Genomic DNA, 13,870 nt, shown 5'->3' with positions numbered 1-13,870 from the left:
ACGTGCAGCCGATATTGAAGAGTTAACTCCCTTTAGGTGTTCTGTACCCCTTAAATGAATTCAATTAATCAAATCGTCTACCCGGATGAACAGCAGGGAATTTAGACTCCACTAGAAAATTTTGAAAAACGTTAGATAGGGGTTAACGAATTGTCCTGCAACAATCCTTCTACGGACTTCTCAAAGTGTTGTAGCAAGGACTATTTAACGTACAAAGAGCATGACACTTTCTCTACACGACTTATTGATTTTAACGTCCCCGTTTTGTTTGTTTATTTGTTGGTGCTTAACACCACTTTCAGCGCCCTTGTCTTTTTCATATTATTGGCAGAGAAAGTCAGAGTACCCGGAGAGAAAAACCAGTCCACAATGAAAAAAGTTCAATTTTTTTTTCGTTTAATATAAAAAAAAGAAATCAGTAGGCACCATGCCAACATGTTCAAGAATTCTATGTAAATGTCGTACACTATAATTCTAAATTTCAGTTCACTTCTACTTTTATTGCACCTCCAAAGAGAAATCTTTGAATAAGCTTATATGTATAACACATTTATCTTTTGTATTAACATGATAAATACTGATTTATATATATATATATAAAGTCATATAAACAAGTCTAAATTGAAAACAACGTTCAAACCTATGACTGCGTTGGATAAAAACCGCAATTTTTATACGTGTGCATGCAAAACAAATTTCTTGGTAGAGGGGTCTAAATACAGCACAAACAACATTTTCCAAAAGACCAAAAAAGTGAAAAAGTATATTTTAACAAAACGTATTTGACTAGCAGGTCGAAATATAAATTCATTTAAATATATATACTGGTGTATAATATATAGATATAAGAAGATGTGGTATGAGTGCCAATGAGACAACTCTCCATCCAAGTCACAATTTGTAAAAGTAAACCATTATAGGTCAAAGTACGGCCTTCAACACGGAGACCAACACACTGTCCAATTATTATCTACGAGATGCTAACTTAATCTGGATACATTTATTTGACTCAAGACCAACTTATATTTGCCCTTTATTCAAATTAAGTCATTGGAGCAGCATTTTTGTAATTGTAAAGTGTTTGGTCTGACCCAGCTCGACTTAAAATCATTAGAATTTCGTTTCTACACATGTTCTGTAACCATTTCTATATTGCATTTCTACAGATATTTCTTATATTCATAAAAAATATTCGATCTTGCTATGTTGTTAACAGACACTAAATTTGCATCTCATCCACGTTCAGGTTTTACATTATAGTTTACCCTTACTCTGTAGTTTCCGGACCATAAGACATTCGTATGTCGTGCAAATACTCTGAGGTATACAACCCAGTAATAATACATGTCCCACCCAAGTGCTCTGAGGTCACAAATGAGTAGGAATACGTGTACGTGTCCCATCTACATGCTCTGTAGTAAACAAACAATAAACAATAAGAAATTCGTGTCTCACCCACGTGATCTGAGTTAAATCAAAACCGTTGAAATACGTGTCCCATCAACATTATAGCGTTTCCTACAGAGCATATAATTATAGACAACATTCAAAACGGTTAACATAATTAATTACATTATAATAAAACGTAATACTAATAATTGACAATAAAAATAAATTAGCAACTGCTGATCGTTGAAGTAAATACAATAAGGAACTAAGCGGAGTACAAATAAAATCACCTTCTTTCTATCTGAAGTTATCATTTTCTTTAATTTCTGAGTGAATATGTTTATTCTTTTAAAGGCGATCGGAAACCTATTTACTCTCGGACAACAACATTTTTCAGGTAAATTGTTAAATAATTTCTACCAACTGTTTTTATAGCGTGAATAACTGCAAGATTTAAAATTTTTATTCAAACATCTTTTCGCGCCATTTTTGCAGCTCGGAAAAGAATTAATATACCAAGAAGGCATTCATAGAACTAAATCAGTGCCAATGCAAAAGTAAAAAAAGATTACCACATAAAAGTTTAAAAAATCAATGATCGAATAATACACCCCCTATTTGGTACGAGGATAAACTCAGGAAATCATTACTTAACTGTACTTCTGGTTACTACAAAGAACCATCACGAGAGACTGATGTTTGCGACTTCCGAGTGTTGAAACTGTGAAGAATAACGTGAAAATATATCGTCGTTTATTATAATAGTTCAACTTGGATCTTTACTTTTATAAATACAAAAAACACAAATTTGGAAAATCCCGAGCATTAAAGGAGCAACTTCAAAAAGGGGGGGAAGGGGGTTATGTTTTTTTGTCTAAGTCAGATTTAAAACTTCAAAAATTTCAAAATTAAACACTATACGGTATGGGGAAAATCTGGATTCAGAATATTTTTTTTTGGTCATCTGCTTGACCACAATATTTTTTTTCTCATCAAATTGGGGATCAGAATATTTTTTTAGGAAAAAACCATAACTCCCCCCCCCCCCCTGGTTTGTTGATTATATTCAGTTCCTACATAACTTTTACTTACACCTGAGCACATTATGATTAGTTAATTTTATGGTTTAAAACTGTAAATACTATCCATGAATTAATTAATGATATTGCCTTTATTCATTTATCTGTACATAAGTTTATATGTTCCCTTATGTTTTAAGGTGTATATAGTTGCTACAATTATACCCTATGGGTAGTGCTCCACAATTAATGGAGGAACATACAAGAAACTGAACTGATCTGAACTGAATTAGTTTGTGTGCTCCACTCTTTGGTTTTCTGTAGACTGCGGTGTTTGTCTTTAAAAATCCTTTAATAGAAAAACAAAGGATGTGGGGTATCCATCCATGACACAAAATCAGTTCATGCACAGCAACAAAAAAAAACCACAAAAAGCAAAGGAACAGCGCTTTTATTGCTGTTCTTCATCTCAAAGTCACAGTGAGGCCTTCGACACGCATGCATAATGGTGATTATTATCCTTAGTAGAATACAATATTTTTTTAGATTGCACTCGTAAGCGCTCGTGTAATATTAAAATCTACTCGGGACAATACTTGACAATATTAAGCCTATAGTATTCAAATAAATCAATAACTGCCTTCAACGTGTTTAACCCCACCACATTCTATATGTGCCTGTCCCAAGTCAGGAGCCTGTAGTTCAGTGGTCGCGTTGGTGTATGTCTATCATATTTGTTTTTCATAAGTTGTTTTGTTTGATATTTTTCATGTCGGGACCTTTTATAGCCGACTATACGGTATGGGTTTTACTCATTGTTGAAGGCCGTACGGTTGCCTATAATTGCTTACATTCACTTTATTCGAACTTTGGTTGATAGTTGCCTCATTGGCAATCATACCACATCTTCTTATTTTATTTTAATGTTCAAAAACATATTGCCTTTTCATGTCTTGATTAGTTTTGTGTTGTAATAGACCAATGGCTATTTTAAGATTATTTTCTATTGCAAAACTAAACAATATACTAAAAAAACAACATAGACACAAACTCTATAATGCTAAAGTTGTATTGGAATAAAAAAAACTCTTCCAACATATTATTTGATCCTTTAAAAAGTTATCCCAGAACCATATCATACTTTTAATTGTATACTGATCTATGACCTATTTCAAAGTATTTTCTATTTCATTCTGAATCCGTTTTTTTTTTTTTTTTTGTGATTGGGTTTTAATTGCTCAATCTTAGTCTTCGCTTTTCAATGTTTTTGCTCTTTTGTTTTAACTGGTGATTGTCTTATCGTCTTTGTTCTGTCGACCAATTGAACATGATTGCTCCGTGACTATTCTTGTTTCGTTTTCTTTTTTCTAAAGTTTCTAACCATAGTTTTCTCAGAATTGTATTGAAATAGATATACATCTACGTCATTTTTCTCTGGTCGATAGTTGTCTTATTGGCATTCATACAACATTTTCAAAATTTTATATATCTTTTGAACATATTTTCTACTCCTAAAACTATATCATATCATACTCATATCTTAAGACCAAAACCCATAGCATACATGCAGTCCATTACAATAGACCAATAATTATTGAATAAAATCAAATACTTATTGAAAGAAAGTTCTTCATACAAAACAAAAAAATACAATATTACTTTAATAAAAAAAAATTAATATCAATTTGTAACCACGAAGCCTATCATAGTCCATTATGTATTGCAATCGGTCATTAATAGGGGGGTGCTTAGCCCCGAACCAAATCATACTCAGAATTGTAATAGATTTATAACATTTTCATCACATTTTATTTATTTATCCCTGAACAATATCGTATTCAGATGGTATTGTAATAGATCAATTATCATTGAAACATTTTTTTACCTAGCCCTGAACCACGGCCATATGGTACTCATACAACAATGTATTCAGAATAGTATTGTAATACATCAATTATTTATTGAAACATTTTTCTTAATACCAAGACCCGAACCAGTATTGTAATAGATCAATAATCATTGAAACATCTTTTAACCTAGCCCCGAACTACATGTTACTAACACAGTATCGTATTCAGAGTAATATTGTAATAGATCAAATATTATTGAAACATTTTAAACCTAGCCATGAACCATGGCCATATGGTGCTCACACTATATCGTATTCAACATATTATCATAATAGATCAATAATTTTTGAAATTCAAAATAGTATTGTAATAGATCAGTTATTATTGAAACATGGTTTAACCTTGCCCCAAACCATATGGTACTCACTCAATGTCGTATTCAAAATAGTATTGTTATAGATCAACATTTTTTAACCTAGCCCCGAAACATATGGTTCTCGAACCATGTCGTAATCAGAATAGTATTGTAATAGATCAATAATAATTGAAACATTTGTTAACCTATCCCCAAACCACATGGCACTCACACCCTATTGTATTCAGAATAGTATAGTAATATATCAATTATTATTGAAACAATTTTAAGCCTTGCCCCGAACCATATGTTGTTAACACCATATCTTATTCAGAATAGATTGTTATAGATCAGTTATTATTGAATCATTTGTTGACTTTGCCCGTAACCATATGGTACTCACACCATGTCGCATTCAAATAGTATTGTAATAGATTAATTCTTATTGAAACGTTTTTTAACCTCGCTCCGGACATATGGTACTCCCACTATATCGTATGCAGAATAGTATTGTTATATATCAATTATTATTCGAACTTTTTTTAACCAAGACCTGAACCATATGGTACTCGCAAAATATCGTATTCAGAATAATATTGTTTTAGAATAATAATAATTGAAACATTTTTTATCCTAGCCCTGAACCATATGGAACTCACACCCTATCGTATTCAGAATAATATTGAAATAGATCAATTATTATTGAAACATTTTGTTTTATACCAAAACCCGAAACATATAATACTCACACTATGTCGTATTTAAAATAGTATTACAATAGATCAATTATTATTAAAGCAATGTGTTAACCTAGCCCTGAACCATATTGTAAAAAAAAACCATATTGTAATCAGATAGTATTGCAATATATCGAATTAGACTATTTACCGGATTTGTAATAACATAAGCAACACGACGGGTGCCACATGTGGAGCAGGATCTGCTTACCCTTCCGGAGCACCTGAGATCACCCAAGTTTTTGGTGGGGTTCGTGTTGCTTAGTCTTTAGTTTTCTATGTTGTGTCATCTGTACTATGATTTGTCTGTTTGTCTTTTTATTTTTGGCCATGGCGTTGTCAGTTTGTTTTCGATCTATGAGTTTGATTGTCCCTCTGTTATCTTTCGTCCCTCCTTTGTTAACCTAGCTCTGAACCATATGGTACTCATACCACATAGTATTCAGAATAGTATTGTAATAGATCAATTATTAATGAAACATTTTTTTTAACCTAGTCATGAATCATTTGGTACTCAGTAGTATTGTAAAGAGCAATTATTACTGAAAAATGCTTTTAACCTAGCCCTGAACCATATGGTACTCATACCCAATCGTATGCAGGATAATATTGTAATAGATCGATTATTATTGAAACCTGTTTTAACCCAGCTCGAACCATATGGTACTCATACAACATTGTATTCAGAATAGTATTGTAATACATCAATTATTTATTGAAACATTTGTTTAATACCAAGACCCGAAACAGTATTGTAATAAATCAATAATCATTGAATCATGTTTTACCTAGCCCCGAATCATATGGTAATAACACAATATCGTATTCAGAATAATATTGTAATAGATCAAATATTATTGAAACATTTTTTAACCTAGCCCTTAACCATGACCATATGGTACTCACACTATATCGTATTCAAAATATCATTGTAATAGATCAATCATGTTTGAATTATTTTTTAACCCATATTTATTATATTATTTATTTATTATTTAAGGAATGACTGTAATATTTTTTCTGTCTATGTAGAAATAACATCAAAAATGTGGTGCACACTGAATAACCGCGTAGCGAGTTATTTTAAAAGTGTGCACCACATATTTTAGATTATTTCGAATAGACAGCAAAAATATTGCAGTCATTCCTTATTATTTGATTCTAAATTCCATTTTTAAGGAGTAAATCATGAAAAAAACGTTGATGATGTCACGGTCACATGATAAAATTATGTCTATGAGCTGATAGACAAAAACTTTCAGCCAATCAAAGGACGTGTTACATCCCAAATTAAATTATTGAAAAACTGTTTTTGACCTAGCCTTGAACCATATGGTACTCATACTCAATCGTATTCAGAATAGTATTGTAATAGATCAAATATTATTGAAACATGGACCATATGGTACTTACACAATAACATAAACAGATACTATTATAGTAAATCAATTATTAGTGAAACATTTTTTAACCTACCCATGAACCATATGGTACTCAGTAGTATTGTTAACATCAATTATTATTGAAAAAAAATGAGAATGGAAACGGGGAATGTGTCAAAGAGACAATAACCCGACCAAAGAACAGAAAACAGTCCAAGGCCGCCAATGGGTCTTCAACACAGCGAGAAAATCCCGCACCCGGAGGCGGGCTTCAGCTGGCACTTAAACAATAATATATACTAGTTTTAACATGTTTTAACCTAGCTCAGAACCCTTAGGTACTCAAAACATATCGTATTCAGAATAGTATTGTAGCCTTGCCCTGAACAATATGGTACTCAAACTATACAGTATCTAGAATAGTATTGCAATATATCAATAATTATTGAAAAAAATGTATACCCAGAGCTGAACCACATGATACTAATTAACAACAAATCGTATTCACATTTGTATTTTGATAGATCAATTATCATTGAAACATGTTTCATACCTTACCTCGAACCATAGTGTCGTCAAACTTGTATTGCAATGGATTAATAGCTATTTCAACTAATTTCTAAAGTTATACCAATGCAATATCGTACCAAGAATTGTATTGCAATATATCAATAACTGTTTCCGTATATTTGTATTTACATTCCAATTCATATCTAAACTCTAATTTTGTCTTTTCGCCGGAATTATAAAGTCTAATGTAAATGGGGTAAAATATTTGAATTCAAAAAAGTTATCATGCAGAAACAAGTTTTTTTATGATTTATTTGGATGATGATATTTATGTTGTGGTGTTGTCTGTATTTGTTGTATTGCCCTTTGGTATCTACTTTGCTGTTTTTTAGAGTAACTGAATGTAGGCAATAATTTAAACCAACTAATTTAGGCGAGCAATTTATTTTCGCGACTTTCGCGAGTTGAAAAATAACACGAATATAAATCGTCGCGAATATGTAAAACTTGGATATTTCATTATTTAACTAAATCAAGTAAATTTGAAAATCGCGAAATTAAATCGTTGCAAAATGGGTTAGAAAGGGCTAAACGCGAAATAAAGTATCCGCGAAAATAAATTGGTTTACCGTAATTGTTTACCAACGTCCAAATCTGATAATCAATTACGAAGATACAAATCAATGTAACAAATAAGTTCTGAGAGAATCTCGTGAACTTAAAAAGGAGCGAGAGAAGCTAACCAGGTAATTGTGATATCATAGGTAGAGCTAACCAAGTCGTGCAAAATAAAGTCATCAAAGATAACAGGCTTATAGTGTTGTACACTAGAAGCGCGTTTATCTACATCAGACTAATAGGGACGATCGAAGAAAAAACTTAAAAGGACAAAAAAGTATGGAGTTGAAGAGCATTGGGGACCAAAAACAAAAACTCTAAAAGATTTTGCTAAATACAGCTAAGGTAATCTATTCTTGAGATAGAACATCCCTAGTATTTCGAACAATTCAAAGTTTTGTAAACAGTGCATTAACATTAACCTTAACAACTTTTTATATCAGTACCATACTTACAAGCAGAACAATCAAACCATTGAAAGATAGTATTCTGCAAAATGATAAAAAGTGAACGTTGTGCTTTTTCGCACCTTGTTCCCAAGATAAGAGCGAAGCACTTTCTACTGTACATAATTTACAGTTTTTACCTATTGTCGATGAAAAACATTGCTTAAGAGGGTATCCAACACTTTGACTAAAATATATTTAACTCGTTTAACTTTCATAAAATGTTTACACAATATTACTTTGACCTGTTGACAAACATATTATTTAATCATTTGATCTATTTCAAATACTATTCTGATTAACATATGGTGTAAGTACAAAATGGTTCAGGACTAGGTTAAAACCTGTTTCAATAATAGGTGATCTATTATAATATCATTCTGAATAAGATATTATACGAGTAACATATGGTTAAGGGTAAGGTTAGAAATGATAATTGATCTATTACTATACTGTTCTGAATATGATATCATGTGAGTGCAATATGGTTCAGGACAAGGTTAAAAAATGGTTCAATAATAAATGATATATCACAAAACTATTCTGAATATTACATAGTATAAGTACCAACTGGTTCAGAGTTATGTTTAAACATAAGAATTGATCTATTACAATACTATTCTGAATACGTTATGATGTGAGTACAACATGTTTCAATAACAATTGATCTACTATAAAAAAAAAAAACGTTTCAATAGTACTTTATTTATATGATACCCCATATCCTTTGTTTTTCTATTATGAAAAAGAAAATTGAACCACACAGTTTACAGGAATAATTTCATTGGATATTTAGCAGTTTGACAAACACTAATTTTAATCATTGAGAAGTTTGGTTTCTCTTTACTAATAATATGTGATTAAAAAGAGTTAACTCCCTAATTTGTTCTGTACCCCCCTTAAAGTGACTAGAAAGAATTCTTATGATAGATATACATTGTATATTTTAGACAGATAATAAATTTTCATTGTTGGATTATAATCACTTTAGCTTGGTTCAACTGAATATAGAACACATAAAACTTAAAGAAGGGTGAAAAAAAATAAACAGCAAAACAAAATTAAAAAACGACAAAAAAACGACATTAAAATTATCAATTCAAAAAGAACGGCCATAACTGATGTCATGATGATTTTATTTTTTTATTTTTAACGATAAGATAATTTAATCCAGATCAAAACGACCCCTGACGCCGATTTAATCGACTTTCTCTGTCAATTGTTGACCGAATAAAACACAATACTTAAATTCTTTTAATATGCAAAAATATTAACATAACAAATAAGTTTAGATGTAAAACAAACCTGACTCTTACTTATCTATATTTGATAAAAATTATCCACATTAGAAAATTGATTTTCCCTGAACAGTATTTAGATTAAGATACTTAGAAAACACTCGCATAAATTAGATTAGATATGAAATCTTAATAAAACGACAACAGCTGATTGAAGGAAAGCATCAATTTCCTTAAATCTTGGCCATTTACAGAGATACATCCGGGTTGTTGTAAGATTTCTTATTTGTTTTATGATATCATACAATTTCTTATTGTTAAAACATATGTGGTTTGTATCATTAAAAAGGCAACATTAGTTGACCCATGTTCAAATCTAAAGAACGGAGTGCATTTTTAGTACTGACTTTTGTCAAGTTCACGTACAAAAAAAGCTACAATACATTGAATCCAGTTTTCAACAGGTACAATTAACTCATCATAGATACAAGTATAAGTTCCCTTTTAAAACGGTCAATGGAACTGACGCCTAGGGCCTCTTGATTTACAAGCTGTTAAACAATTTGTTGTATATATTTCTAATGTAATTTGTATTTTGTTTGTCAGAGTAATTAAATATAACATTTCGAAATTATACTTTTAAACAAAGTATCAAGTGATGATGAAAAATTATTGGTACCACAAGTGGATAAGTAGCTCCTTATTCTTCCAGAGAACTTGCCTTCTTTTCCAATATTTTGTTGGGTTCATGTTGCTCAATATTTAGTTTTCTATGTTGCGTTTTGTAGACGGTTGTTTATCTTATCGTATCGTCGTTTTCTTTGAGTGTTGTCCGTTTTTTCTTCTGTTCTTGGTCGCCTGCCTCATTACAGTTGGGATCATCTCTTAACTAAACTCAGAATTGTCGATACAAATTATTATAGATATGTTCAGGCCTTTTCTGGAACAGATATACTTTAGCGTAGAACTGTTTAAAACTGTTGTTTTCATTTCATTTTTTACAGCACTGGGTCGATACCTCTGCTGATGGACAATCAGTCCCCGAGGGTATCATCAGCTCAGTAGTTAGTACTTCGGTACTGACATGATTTATAACAAACCTTCCTATTGTAAGAAAACGAAGGTTTCAACTCCCTCAGTCAAAGTTGACCTAAGATAAATTGGCTATGTTGTTTAGGTCCTTTTTGGTTATATAGCTCTTCAACTGTTTAGGTTATTACACATTCTTGACTTTCAAATATTCGGCTTTGAACTTTCCTGGTGAAGGTAAATCCAGAAAGCGCTTCGAACGCATGAAATTTATAACGAGTTCTTTCCATTTTTTTTTGTATTCTATCAGAACCAGCCCTAGGGTAGTACGTTTCATAATGAAATAAATTAGAGTATCTTATAAGATTATGATTTTGAACAGAGATAACCTAATCAAAGGAAAAACAAATAAAAATTTTCAAAATTATATTTTTTTTAAAATGAACAATCTTAAATGTTTATGAAAATAATACCTGTTTCCTAGAATATTTTGTTTGAAATAAGATAAAATTTTAAGAATATAAGAAATAAAGAAACATAAAGAAAGGAAATACATAAAGAATGCGACATAAAACTGTTCTAAGAATAGAATTGTCAGGATATGATCTAGTCAAGAACTGGAAGGATCTGATCTAGGATATATCTTGTAGGATCTGATCTAGGTTAGAACGGTTCTAAAGTTTTCCTGGGTAGAACTATTAGAAGCAGTTTTAGAGTTGAACTGTCCAAAAAATTACATTAAAAAAGTAATTAAGATATAGTAGAATTAAAAGTGTGACCAATTTTGAGTAACGAATTGTACATTGACAGTACAACATAAACTTTTGATTGTGGTTTACTTCAGTTCATAGATTGTAGTCTACTTTTGATTATTTAACTGAGGTCTAGGACAAAAGCCCTTAGAGCAACCCCCTTTTCCTACCTACGACAAAATCCCCCTGAAAAAAAACATGATTTTATATCTTCTTTCCACTTTTGAAATATATAATGGGTAGTCTTAATCTTCTTTCATTAAGAAACCTTGACGTGAAGTTACTTCTACTTGTAATATGTGTTGACTTCAGCAATAAATTAATGTTTTTCTTTTTCTTTTAAGAAATTGGTGCTATCGTCATATCTCTGATTGCCTGTTTCATTCATCTAAATATATCAAGATCACTGTATCATAGTAAAACATAAGAAATAACTATCTTTTGCAATTAACGTATTAATACAAATATTAAATAAGAATAATGTTAAATTAATTCTTATAAAAAAATAATTCCAGAACTTAAAATATTTACTACATTTTAAGTTCTCAAATAATTATTTTTAATAGAATTATTTGTTTTCATTTAGAGGGCTTTTGTCCAAGGTCTTATGTTCAGGGGTATTTTATTTGAGGGTCTTTAGTCCTGCTCCAAAGTCGGGTCGAAGGACCTATGCAGTGTTGTACATTAGTTTTAATGACAACCATTTCTCAAGTAAATTAAAACATTAAAACAACACATGAACGCAATTTCCACAAAATTTTGTCAGTTTTTTAAGCTTGTGTTTGGTTGCTGTCCAATTTATGTTTTTTTTTCTCTCATTTCTATAGATTTATAACATACCGAACGACTGTTCAAATCCCTTCATTAAGAACAATAGTAAAGTATTCGCAATATTTCAATATTTTGTATCTGCATATTTATTGTAACCTAGTTTATTTTGTATCAATCAGACTATATGTGTTACATTTTTTTAATTGCCATAAATTTGATATAAAAATTGGATTTAATGATTTAATTAAAACTGAATGTTCGTGGTACGCGTTAAGATAATGTATTTATAAGATTACTTAGCACATCAAAAGCAGTTAATACACAGTTGTTCAAGGTGATAGACGATTTCAATGGGAAGGAAAATGTCTGAATGAGTGCACAATTATTGAGAAAGCACACTTTACTGTCAAAAGTAAGAAGATCGGGGTGAGTATTTTACCAGTTCGCCGTGGAGGCATATTTAAACAACTTTCCAAACATGTTAAGATTGTAATCGTTATATTGTGCTCAGATAAGAGAGTTCTTAAATAATAACAGGGGTGAGGGTAGGAGGTTGAGTTTGAAATTCTGTGCAATTGATAAGTAGTGAGTGTTTAATGACCACGCTTTTATATCTGAAAACAAATTAGAAATATTTCTGATTTTCGGAAGCGTATGAACTCTCAATTATATGAAACAAAACTCAAATTAACCTGAATCTAAACGTGACGTTTCGTATGTTTTCTTGAAATGAAAGTTTAGGACTTATGTATATTATATTGACATCAAAATTATAGTTTTACCACAACAGATATAATTTGAAACCACCTCAATATAGTATGATTAGTTGATCTTTACAATTAGCAGCATCTATGATATTCAATGTGTAGACCTCGTAGAATTTTCAAGTTGTTTGTTACAGGAGACTTCTTCTTTTTTTCTTCCACTCCCTTCTTGTAGTCATATATCGCAGGTTTGTTAAAATAAAGGTCCCAAAAATATAAACGAGATATTTTTCAAATAAAAATTACTAAAACTATTGATAACTAATATATTAGATATATGGTAAAGAAAAATCTTTGCAGTATACCTATCAAGACCCTTAAGGAAACTAGATTGAAAAGTGTAAGCTTCTGCGAATGTTTTAGTGAAGTTGTATATAAATGTGAACATAAAGATTTTTTGAACATTTCCATTTAAAAAAAATATGAACTATCATGTCTGGTAATTTGATGGATGTATGGATGTATAACGTTCAATGGCTAATGTTCAACCATATCCATGACGAAAGGACATTTTGAATTGAAAATAAAATGAACCAATTTTCGTGAATTGTAGCAAAATTCTCCTTTCGTTGATTCTTGAATTCGGTGTTTTACCAAAGTTAAAAAGACTATGGAAATGTTGTAATTCGTTGAACATTTGAATTTGTGGTTTTTCTATACTCTTGATATACACGACAGTTGGTATACCACGAATTATAATACTAAGTATTCCACAGTTTCTGAGCATAAAATAAGACAAATCTTTAAGGGATATCCACCAACTTCCAGAATTTTTTTAGGCGATTGTTTTTAGGAAAATGCAGACTTATCGCTTGTGGACACTGCAGATCTTTTTTGATTTTTTAATAGTGAATACTATAAATATTATGGATTGTTTTTACATCTTCTTTCCGTTGGGAATCGCATGCATTGATATGATATGCACGACAAGATAGTTTTAAATTTTAAGGATGTTCTGGTTTTGTCCATTTAGAGCCATCGATATTTTTACATGCTAACCCTTAAATTTC

The 13,870-nt window shown here is 30.9% G+C and overlaps 1 protein-coding gene and 1 long non-coding RNA gene across 3 annotated transcripts in view; one reads left to right on the top strand and one right to left on the bottom strand.

Annotated features, from left to right (window-relative positions):
• The window catches only part of LOC127718113 (protein Wnt-6-like), an 85,296-nt gene that overhangs the window by 28,651 nt on the left and 42,775 nt on the right, over window positions 1-13,870 (top strand). The window contains exon 1 of one of the 2 annotated variants that reach the window (XM_052224057.1): window positions 12,424-12,522. The exons of the other annotated variant lie outside the window; for it this stretch is intronic. The gene's annotated coding sequence lies outside the window, so the exon portion shown is untranslated. Of the gene's footprint in view, window positions 1-12,423; window positions 12,523-13,870 lie in introns of those variants that run through there. 2 annotated transcript variants of the gene reach the window in all.
• Window positions 1-13,870, bottom strand: part of LOC127718114 (uncharacterized) — a 49,222-nt gene that overhangs the window by 1,737 nt on the left and 33,615 nt on the right. The gene's annotated exons all lie outside the window — the stretch shown is intronic.

The sequence above is a fragment of the Mytilus californianus genome, unplaced genomic scaffold (assembly GCF_021869535.1).
Source record: "Mytilus californianus isolate M0D057914Y unplaced genomic scaffold, xbMytCali1.0.p SCAF_10, whole genome shotgun sequence".
Classification (NCBI taxonomy): domain Eukaryota; kingdom Metazoa; phylum Mollusca; class Bivalvia; order Mytilida; family Mytilidae; genus Mytilus; species Mytilus californianus.
The sequence above is the reverse complement of the archived record's forward strand: the minus strand, read 5'-3'. Positions and strand labels throughout refer to the sequence as shown.